General features: G+C 33.1%; 1 protein-coding gene across 1 annotated transcript in view; it reads left to right on the top strand.

Moving 5' to 3' along the window:
* Positions 1–9,954: 9,954 nt before the first annotated feature.
* LOC127857009 (receptor-type tyrosine-protein phosphatase kappa-like) overlaps positions 9,955–12,444 on the top strand; it is an 80,922-nt gene continuing 78,432 nt past the window's right edge. Inside the window, exons 1-2 of the mRNA XM_052393263.1 lie at positions 9,955–10,036; positions 10,449–10,562. The gene's annotated coding sequence lies outside the window, so the exon portion shown is untranslated. The remainder of the gene's footprint in view (positions 10,037–10,448; positions 10,563–12,444) is intronic.

Below are 12,444 nucleotides of genomic sequence, written 5' to 3'. Positions count from 1 at the left end.
TACTTTTTGCTGAAGAGGTGCAAATAACCGTCATCCCAACCTTACTATAAACTGCATTGTAGATTCGTTTTGTCATCATATGATGTTATTTCATACAATTTTAAGAAATTAACAATAACAAATCTCGGTTTATTTTATTCATCAGCATTAAATAATAAGCTTGTATTTTTTAAATCTACTTAGGCGACCGAAAGATAGAGAATCTCCAGGGAATGTGTACGAAAATAGCGTATTTGATGGAAGAGCGGCTCCTGACACAGCCATAGGTAGTTTACAAATGTTGCTGAAATGTTATTTAGAAAATAATAAGACTATTGTAAAAAAGCTAAAATCGTTTCAATTCGAAACTAATTAAAATGTGTTTAATCATAGCACACTTATTGCAGTACAATATATTATAAAAAAGTGAAACTCCAGCTGCTGGAGCCACATCAAACCTATGTTTTATCCATACTTTTGCCATTCAGGTATGCTATCTTGTAAGGAAACATGATTATAAGCATTTTTCTTGTCACTGTCATTACCATTATGCTATATTATATTGATGCATTCTAATAATCGACCCAAAAGCAATCACAGGAAAAACCTGACGAATCTGATTATTATATAATTATTTATGATTTTTGAAACAATGGTTTTTGTATAACTATTATGTTAATTGTGCAGCTCTAGCAGACGGACTTCAACCGAGGACGTCAGACTACAGTTACCTGGACAATCAGTCGGATATCTCTCATACATATTCACCCCTGGCAACTAACGCTGCTGGCATAATACCGGATACGTTACATACATATACAAATCTTGATTCCAATGCTATGGGCGACAAACCAGATGTGTCGAATACACAAACTTAACTGGCTGACAAAGCTGTTTGAATACGGAGAATTTACTCATTGAATATGTCCAGTTAACCCATTCTAAAGATCAAGTGACAGGTCAAGAAGGCATGCCTTGTCTCAGTTTGTTCTTTCTTTTGCACATCATTTTAATAATAAACTTTGTACTGTTTATATTATTTTTATTAATAATGCAACAGGTTATAAAAAAGTAGTGAACCGACCTACATTAGTAATGTGTGGTGTACTAGTTGTGTAGTGGATTGTGAGTCTTGGTAGATAAACTAGATCATTATGCAAAATTATTTGGTTATAAACAGACGATGTTTACAATGTCAAGAATGTCTTACTTTCAAAAATATAAATAAATGATACACAGGATTTGTTGGTTTACATTCTATTCGTTTAAACCCGTATAAATTGTTATCCATGGTAACTCGCCTTATAACGATTTGCTAGAGTTGAGGTTATGTGAGCGATCTTTCTCCAAAGTCTTCAACGATCTTCCGTAGAACGTGTACAATGTCTACCGAATCACTAAGTGTAATGGGATTGAACGTAGCAGATGTGAACGTTAGGGTGTATGATTTATAAGTGTCGTTTATAATTTACCTTAAGCATTAAATATGGACGTGAACAGTTTCAGCGAAATCTCTGTATAATGCACGTTTTAGATGTAACCATCATATTATGATTAGATGGTCCTCGGCAATTATACGGAAACTGATTCGAAACATATTATATCATCCTTACAAATATAACTTTCATTATATCCTCGGAAACAGAAGATGATTCTCGTCCAAAAATCACAAAATTATGGCATTCAATTAATACAAATAACCTTATTGGGGACATACCTTATTGTTGTTTATTCTCTCCGGGATAATAATACAAAGTTTTATTTAGGTTCAAATGATTATATTTTATTAGTACATCAAGAATACAAACATAACATAGTTGACGTCAGATTTGAATGTTCTCTGTTAACAAGACTGATTTAGAGTAAGTAGCGTTTACGTTCAACAGAAATGGATTGCTTCCTGACAGATTTAATTTACGGATAACAACAAACGAATAGCCTTTAGCAGGCTTATTTAAAAAATCTGTTATTTAATGACAGGAATTACATTTCTCAGAATTTTACAGTAGAGGAGGTTATCAAACAAATCGTGTCATTTATTGTAAAAGTAGAAAATTTCAGAAATTAATAATAATTATGAGTTTGATGTTCACAAGTTCACAACTCTGGTCAGAATAACTGGATATAGGACATACGGGTACATCGGCTTTCATGTAGATCATGCCAATTTATTTTCTCCCTCTTTATATAACATACATGTACTGTTCGTGGGAATTCCAGTGTGCGTTAACCCATGAGGGCTAATACAAAAGCTGTTATTTTGAATCATTCTGAAGAAATAATCCGATGCAATATTCTTATTGGTCATTCAACAGAACTGTTTTATTTGATTATGAACTTACTAGCAACACTTGCATTGTCCAACACCGTCTGGTCTTATGTCCACTCTTGTGGTCGCCATTTATGCCAACCTTGTGATTAGCAAAACTGTTTATTTATTGAACATTTTGTATTATTGTATAACTATTATAAAATGTCTGTGTATTAGTGCAATAATTGAGTCATGCATTTCATTCATATTTCATAGTACCGCATGTTGTGTTCTGTTTGTAAAAATATTGTAGTTATTTTGTTTAGGTCTTTCCGTCATATGGCTATTGTGGGCAACGTCAATAAAAGCATTGAGTTACAATGATATGATGTTAAATTTTATTTACACTTAAATGTACCATGCATATTGCTGGGCAAAATGTGAGGTTGAGCGCTCTAAAACCGGTTTTAACCCCCAATGTTTTCTATTGACCGTTCCAAGGCGGTGACCCCAGCTTTACTCTTATATGTGTTTATGTTGTATTGTATTGTGCTTTTTTGTACTGTTTGGGGAATCGGTCACTTTCCTTAAATAAAGGACCAACTAATTGTTTATAATAAGAATTCAATACTGCTCCGAAAGCTGGAGTTTCACTTCTTTATTAAGAAAACAACAGCCATGGAAAATCATGAGCATCCAATACAATGTCAGTAATTACAAAAACACTATTTTAATTGTGCAGTTCATTTGAGTCCAACTTGTTGAATTATGTACATTATCGATCAGGGCAACAATTAGTAATAGCTAAACATTTTTTTCCAAGTATTACATATGTGCACATAACTAAGTCATAACATGAAGACAACTTATTTTCAAACGTGAACATTTGATATGATGATCTTATGGATGAAAAAGGGAGTATATGAGGTTTATGTGTCTCATCATTTAAAGCGAGACTATACGATTTTTAAATGTGTTAAATTGTAATATATTGATTACAATATGTTACAATAACACAAAATAGGCAAGAAAAATTTTACATTGAAGACGAATTTCATAAAATGCAGCAAAGACAAATAATCGCCCCGAGCCGATTGTGACGAAGATATTCGTACATATTTCCCTACCGTTACCGAAGCATTCGTCTTTTTATTAGGATCGGAGTTATTGTTCGTGTGTCGTATGAATAGATATCGTTGCAGCAATTTTAAATGAACCGTTAAACTAAATTTAGATTCACATCGTACATGCATGATATACATGCTGGCGAATTCGACTATACAGACATTTTCGATTTCAGAATTAAATCTCTGGCTTATTTCGCATTTTTGACATATGTTATTCTTAACTACGATTTTAATTTATATTGAACTATATGATCAATAAGTTTGTTTACACATTTTATATAAATTCATAAATATTTGACAAAATCGTATAGTCTCGCTTTAAAAAGTTAATTTTGATTATTGTTTAAATAAATTTAAAATCTGATTTGGAAATTTCAAATCATTTCTTTGCAGTCATGTCAATTGTCAATTTGATATTAGCATTCACAATTCCCATTCCTTTAATCAGGCATTATAAAGTTTTGCCTATCAGCGATAACAACGGCATTGTAAAGCTTGTGTTAAGACAATTTGACCTAAATAAAAACATTTCGTGAATAGCCTTAAGGATATTTTTTCATTTTACTAATGTTTCAAACTGCGGAATCATATATAAACATGGTAAAAAACAGATGTGTTTTATTATATCAGTAAGCGTGTATATTTTTATTAACGTTTTTGTTGCAAAGATAATGAAATGTTCCGCTGAATGAGTTTCATAGCAATTAAATAAATTATCAATCGTTTTAATTATTGCAATCGACTCAATATTTAAAAGACAAATGATATGAAACTTTTAGTTTAAGAAATGACACTTTGTTTATCGCTAAATTATACATACATTCAAATCAGCCAAACGTTTAAGTGAACAATAACTTTGTTAAAGTTTCACTTCTGAATATAAGGTATCTATGATAAGTTGGGACGAATTGAATCGTTCTGGTCCAATTCTGAATTCTCCTGAGCCTACCGTTCGTCATATCTCTTTGCCCGTCCGTCTGAAGAAACTTAAAATGAAATTAAATTTCAGTTGCTGTCCAAATTTACATAAATCTGAAAATTATTTACGATATTTTCCCCTTTTTCTCACAATATAACAAAATGTGTTATTGCGAAACTCTCAAAAATTAAAAATTCACAAGATTGTATCATGAGATTGTGTGTACGGTACATGTTGGAGTATAGGTCTGTAGGTCTATTGTTTCCTCTATTTATCCGTCCGCCTGTTTGTTCATGTGCAAAAACTGCACAAATATATCAGATTAATCGGAATCCTTCTTTTTATCATACATATACACGTATATAAAGGGCTATATGAAGATCATCCGCGGTGTATAATTTTTCACCAGAGGTCAAAGTCAGGTCACTGTAAATGAAAACGTATTGTAATTACTCCATACGTACATAAACGTTTATATATATTCAAAATTGATATACACACTATACTGTATGTGTTCCTTTTATCTGTCCTTCTATCTTTTCCTCTAGTAATCAGGTGGTCCGTCCATAAAAGCTAATATAAGGAATTAAGTTCATAAGATAATTATGATCATAAAGCTAGGTATAAATGATGAAAAGATTATGCATAATCATTTATTTCTTCAGATGTTATGTTTCCGGTATCAAAGCCATGTAGAGTATGTGAATAAAATATAATTACACACATGTGAATAAAGTGTAAATAGAATGAAATGTTTAAGTGAAATGTACGTATTAAGAATGTATTACTATAGCGTAAATACCATAGCGCAAACCATCCTTGCTTTGCGGTCTTCAAAATCTGGGAATGATACACATACGTCGTTTACTACTGGTATACATAAATATTAAACAGATAGCTGTCATACCTGGTGCACATTCTGCGATCAATCAACTGACCACCGGAATATATCTGCTTAATTGTAGTTAACACTTCCTACATATCTTTTTGGATGTATGTTAGCTTCGAGAAGAAACTTGAAATATAGGATCCGTTGTAACAGAGGCGCTTGCAATCATTCGTGTCCTAATCCATGTGCAAAATTGGTATACTATAATTTATAGAAGGCATGCCTTGCAGGTCTTTAAGGACAATATTATGAACATAAAACGTGTTCTCTGCATAGAAAACCGTGCATTTATAGACACAATTTTAACTCTTCGAATGTGATGTTTGTGGTAAACTCACTTGTGCCCAAAAAACTGATGACTTACAAAATCGACACTGTTTTACATAAACTATAAACACGTTATTGTCCCTCTTGCAATGTATCGCGTACCTTTGAGTGTCAAATGTTTGTACACCAACACAACATTCACAGCCAACCTATCTGGGCATGAATTGAGTATGCAACTTTAAATATTTTGAAACTATTTGCTTTGAGACATGCAGCCACAACTGTCCTGATTGCTCATGTTGCAAATACACTTGAGATTGTACTCATCGGCGAGCACTGGAAAGTAATCGCCAAAGATGATATCAAGTGGGTTTCATTAATGAGGACAATATCAACAGCAGCAGCTCGCGAAACGCATTTTCGCTTGTACTGCGATATACGTGAATGATACATTCGGGAACATGTTTAACTGTATTTTTAGTTGTGGTTTTTATTATCATTAAAATTTAATATATGTTTAAGTTTAACATGTAACATTTCTTCGTGGAAGATACCTTAATTACTTTTATTGTTAACATAACGTAGATATTGGCAATTATATAACATGTACGTTTCACGCGTGAAACATTATTTTACCGTTTGCTCTAGTGTAAAGTGATTTTTTTCTATTCAACTTAATGACCTGACAAAATACGTGTTCAAAAAAGCGACGGAAATGATATATAATCTCGTAATATATTTAAATGCCGACCACCAGAAAACTGTAAAAATATCTTGTAAAACGGCACAAAACATTTTATTCCAGTGTCGCATACGCATGTTACATTAGTCCATTTAGTGAATTTTGGAAATGTTAGATATGACACCTTTATAGAAAACTGTACAATAATGCACATTAACAACATATTGTTTTTTCATGATAAACCAAATACTGGTTTTGCAACGGAAAACAAGCGCATCTACAGGCCTAACGGGCAATTGATCTGAACGGATCACCAGTGTGTTCAAACTTAAGTACACAAACGTTACTTTTAAATTTTATTAATGGTATATTGTATTAAAAATTGATGAATTCCGACTTAAAACGAGAAACGAGTTATAGAACTTCATATAACGGTATCCTGTTATTTTTGTTTAACCATGCTTTCCATGAATAATTGTATTATTGTTATGTAAAGCTTTCGACCCAAAACTGCGATATTGTAATGCAAATGCAACTAAGTGATAAGATGTTGATATGATGATGCTAATTGAAAAGAAAACAAGGTTTTTAATACATGAAAAAAATCTGGCCATTTAACTTACAGGTTCAGGTTTGAAAATACAATCGCTTGCCTACAAACTGGTAACATGGCTCTATCTTGAAACTGGGGACGCATGTGACACATTATTGGTGGTACTTCTCTGTTGAGCAAATGGCCCTACGCACACACAGCATTACATGTCATTTGAACCAAATACGACTGATACAATTGAACGATTTTACTATCAATAGCAAAGCCGACGTAAATATTATGTTCGATTATTCGACTATTAAATTATTTAAAACAAATAAACTCCAGAAGCCAAGCAATCTCACTGGAACATTGTCCGCTTGTTGGTCAATTCTGTGCCATATGATTTCTAAATGTACTACGTTAGATCCACGATTGCCAATGCAACAAGCAATCATTTGATTTCAACAATATATATAGAATATAATGTGAGTTTTGATAAAGATCAAGTTTATCATGCGAGGCTTACGCTTGCGCAAACACGGTTCGAGCCGAGCATGATAGACTTGATCTCTATCCAAAACTCACATTATATACTATTTTTCTATTATTTCCTCCTTTTTCCATTAATAATTATCAAATATTGCATTTTTTGACGATTATATCCCGTTATTGACATAAACAGAATCTCCGTTTTATAGAAAAACCCTAATCCGATCTAAAAATAGCGATAGTATAAAGCTAAAGTTTATACTATCGTTGTTATACTATCGATTGTAATCTGGTAATAGGATAAACCTATTTACCCGATCATGTTCGTGATATTTTTTGACAAGTGGTATGTATATTATCATGTTCAATTGTATGTGATATGAATATAAAGCCAGTTGTTATTTGTTGTTGGCATAAGTGTTATTACTGAACTTCAATTAACAGATGCCCTAGCATATCAATCGATGTGAAAAGTTCAGATGGGTTATAAGTGTACGTTTTAAACTTCCGTGTAGTATTCGACCATCTATATCCGTTTTGGACATAAACCTGTATGCTCTATTGAAACCTATTCACATATTTAGTTGGTGCGTTTAAAACTAGTTTAGGTTGAACTGACAAAATGGTTTATAACATGCTTTTATTCGCATGAGTTATAGAAATACATTAATAAAGTAGACGTTAGGTGTGGTTCGACAATGTACACGCCGTATGCGTTTCATCTAACATTGTATTAATTTGGTAAACTATATAACAATGTTTAAAAAGAGCGTGCTGTGTTGTGTTCGAAATTCTAGAGACGAACAATGGCGGAAGATATATCTTGTGTTTGTGTTAATCTCAATGAGGAATATTGTGTCTGACGGTACTGACATACTGTTTGTTGTGATAGTTTTGTTCATTTAGCATCATATATTACACGGCATTACACATACTATAATTAGGTTATAAAAATCGGTACAATGCTTATAATTGTTTGTTACCAATTGTAATAAACGAACGACATTAATTACGTTGTATCTATGTAAAAACACATGTCGATGGTTTACAGCATATTGTGTATATACAGTGATGTTTAATGTCTATTTTATATTTTTATAGCGCAGCCTTGTTCAGAGTCATGTGGCACATGTGATACAAACAACAAATGCACTAGCTGTGTTAATGGATACTTTCCGACCAACAATCAATGTGCTCCTTGTACATACCCGTATTGTTTAACGTGTACAGACTCATCTGCATGTACTTCGTGCAAGCCCGGTAAATATGGTTTAACGTGTGCTGATCAATGTGGCCTTAACGGCCTTGGATGTATAAACGACACGTGCGATTTCGATGGAAAGTGCTCTTGCATTGATGGATATTATAGCTCACATTGTACGAGGAAATGTTCGAATCATTGCATTGATACATGTGATAAAGGTAATGGGTCATGCCAATGTAAACCAGAATACTTTGGCGAAACATGCCAAAATGATTGTTACAGTGGATGCTTAGAATGTAAACAAGCACTTACTTGCTCAGCATGCCAACCTGGAAAATACGGCAATCTTTGTCAGTTGCACTGTAAACCTGAGTGTAATGGCACATGTCATATCTCAACCGGTAATTGCCTATCATGTCCTGCCAAGTGTGAAGAATGTGACATTTCGCTTGAGAAATGCAACGGATGTATATCAGGATATTATGGAGAAAAATGCGAATATAATTGCCCTTCGCAATGTTTAACAAAATGCGATCAATACAACGGTCAATGTCAAGATACGTGTCCTCATCAGTGTGACACGTGCATGAACCGCACGTCTTGCACACGATGCATGAGAGGTCACTATGGTCAAATGTGCGAACAGAAATGTCCCAATACGTGCGACAACTTAACATGCGAAATACATTCAGGAGCATGCCACAAATGTATAAACAATACATTCTACGGTAATTCTTGCAATGTTTCATGCAGTTCAAACTGTAACAACAACGAATGTTTGCAAGACAGTGGTGCGTGTATCAGTGGTTGCATTTACGGTTATTATGGTCTTCTCTGCGATCGAAGATGTCCTGGAATGTGTTTAAGATCTGCAGACAACACAACTGCTGTGTGCGATATAGATGGGAATTGTATCGGGGGCTGTGGAAATGGATTCGAAGGGGGAAAATGTGGTAATAACACGAATTATTGATTTAGTTTATATAAAATTATTGGTATATTATCGATGGGTTACACATTGCCAATGACGCTTTAGCATATATATGCATTGAATGTTATATTAAGAAACACCCGCATGTCGGTCAAGGTAAAACTCACTTAAAATTAATGTACGAACCTTGAATGTTTTTACAAAGTCAGTCTCCAAAAGAATATCATTAAATGTGAAAATAAATATATATACGTCAAATCGACTATGTGTAAATTGCTTGTTTTTTTAGTCATATCAACATTTATATAGTTAAGTTAAACGCAGATGTGAATGTAAGTGCTCCTGGTGGAGATGACAACAAGAGGCACCAACCTGCTGCCATTGAAGGTGACAATACGAGTAATCCACCTGTAGCTATCATTGCCGGGGCAGCAGGAGGGGGCGTGGCACTGATCATACTCATAGTGGTTATTGTGGTCGTTTTAAGACGGAGGTATTTGTAATTCGTCATTAACCTTTACACATTTGTTCTTTTAAATGTACAATGTGCACCAATATGTGCATAAAGACGCGTGCGTTAGTGTTCATTAATATATTTGTTCGATATTTTGTAATCATCGTTGAACCTATATAATATATGTTTAAAAACAACGTTCGAATGTTTTGCAATGAAACAGACGAAAGGCAGACAGTGAACCCCATACAGGCTGTTCCAACGACTATCACACGGTAGATGAAATTGAGAAACATGTCGCTAAACAAGGTATTTTATTTAAACTACATGATAGTGAATAACGCATGATATTCTAATGCATTATCAATAATGTTAACGTAAATCAATACAATTCACATCGGTAAGATAAATGTGCAATTAATGATAGGACAAAACCTCCTTAGCGAACCAAATAAAGGATATTATACTGTTTCTAAGAAGGAAGTTGGTGCTTGTAAACTGTTTAATAAGAACGATGTCATACCGTTAGGTTCATAAATAAGAAATACGCAGGCTTTTTTAAATACCAAGGAAAGTTATGACAATGTTTATACCTGTATACATATTCACATTGAAATATACATTGGTCTATAGATCCGTAGCAGTAGTAGCATTATACGTTTCAAATATTATACTACATCTTGTTTATATTTATGATAGATTCTATTATTATAAAAACAAGATAAACCAGCCTCAGGAAAAGCTGATTCTACTAATAAATCAAAGAGCAGCGGTGATGTTCCAAAGTCGAAAGCTTCTGTTGCACTTGACACCGAAGAAAGTGTACTGGAAATAGGTATTGCGTTTTGTTTTGTATTAAAGACCAAACCGTAAATATGAGAGAAGCGCTTACATAGACATGCCTTTTATTTAGATCAACAATGCAATTATTTGTAAGCATTGGTTGCATATATGCCTAATGGATTAATAATACTTTTCAAAGGAATATATTATATCCCATATATGAGCTCACTCTTATCTCTTAATTAAATTCGCGATGCTTAAAAAAAGACCAAACAGGTTTCTTTAGTTTTTTTAAACGGTGGTACATTATTCTTAAACTCGAAAGGTAAATAAGTATTAAGCAAGCATTTAGGTAGTATGTTTTGCAATTCATACCATAACGCATACAAATGATATTCATTATGAATGCATTTAAGGTAGCGCACCTCTAATGGGCACATATCCAAATATAATCTAATTAATTATTTTCTTAATAAGCATCATTTCACTGAACTACATGCAAATTTGTAGGCAGACTTTCCATGCTTTTTAAAAAAATATACCGATTTTTTCAAAACCACCCCCACGCTCGGCTTTTGTCCAGTTTATTTTCACCCCTGGGGTATATAAACGTTCCATAATTCATTAAAATTTCCAAATATGGGCATGCAGTTGGTGTGTACAGATGCTGTAAAGGTGTTTAAAGTTTAAACAAGATGAAATGAGTATTCTTTTACAGACATTTATTTTTTACACATTTTTATCTATGGAAGAGCGCCATGAAATGTAAGTGATTTCAGCCAAGTAAAAATTGGGTCGGTTAAAAACAAAGTGTCATAAAATTCAAAATAGTATCATTTAAGTCATATTTTAAACTTAGTTTTTATAGAAACACGAAACACTATATACAGCAAAAATACCAAGAACTAGACAGATTAACCGTTTACTTTTTGAAATAAAAATAAAAATGCAACATGCATGGTTCGTATTTTCAACAGTAAATCACCCAATTTTGCCATAACGTTGTTTTAATTTTAATAATTGAAGAATGTGCATAAAAATTGCAACATATTTAACAATAAATATAGCTTATATGCCATATTAAATCAAATTACGTTAGAAAATAAATAAAACGCGTCGCAAAAAAAGTATACGTCGTCGGCAGGATTCGAACCTGCGCGGGAATATCCCAAAAGATTTCTTGTCTATCGCCTTAACCACTAAGCTACGGCACCTAATAGTAGGCTCTTCAACCTTCAAAGAAATCGCGGGAAATCATTAGAGGTGCGCTACCTTAATGACAATGAAAGTTGTTTGCCACTGATATCATACGTTTTTTTCCATTTTAAATGTGTTCCAAATGTTGTAATTACTGTTTAACATAATTGTTTTTTTGGCAGGCTTTGTCAAACGATCGCGTATACGGGACATTTACAGTGCTATTTTAATTTTATTGCATTATACAATTATTCTTTCATATACACCAAAAACTGTTATATCATTCAAACAAATTGTCATTTTATATATAATTGACAAAATTAATGTTCGATGTTTATGTGTTCTTGTGAAAACAGTTGAACCAATATTTGAATAAAGAATTACTCATATTAATATCTATAGTAAATAGTAGAATATGTTCAAGCGTGACTTAAATTATAGTTTTAAAATCTAAACCAAATGCGACTTAATGTCGAAATACATATAACAATGACGGGAAATGCTTTCTTGGAAGCCAAAGCAGATTTAAACTCACAATCGGTTTCTTTCAATCAATTGCAAAAAGGTCCGAATTTCCGTTTTATGTAAGCGAGTCTGAGTGTGTATTCATTGATTGAAGATGTTACTTCCGAATATCCGAATTGAGACAGTTTTAGTAGCGTGTGGGCTGATGAAACATTGAGCTTAAGTGTCTTCATCAATTAACAAGAACAATGATATAGGCAATCAAGTCGCGA

The sequence above is a fragment of the Dreissena polymorpha genome, chromosome 14, assembly GCF_020536995.1.
Source record: "Dreissena polymorpha isolate Duluth1 chromosome 14, UMN_Dpol_1.0, whole genome shotgun sequence".
Lineage (NCBI taxonomy): Eukaryota > Metazoa > Mollusca > Bivalvia > Myida > Dreissenidae > Dreissena > Dreissena polymorpha.
The sequence above is the reverse complement of the archived record's forward strand: the minus strand, read 5'-3'. Positions and strand labels throughout refer to the sequence as shown.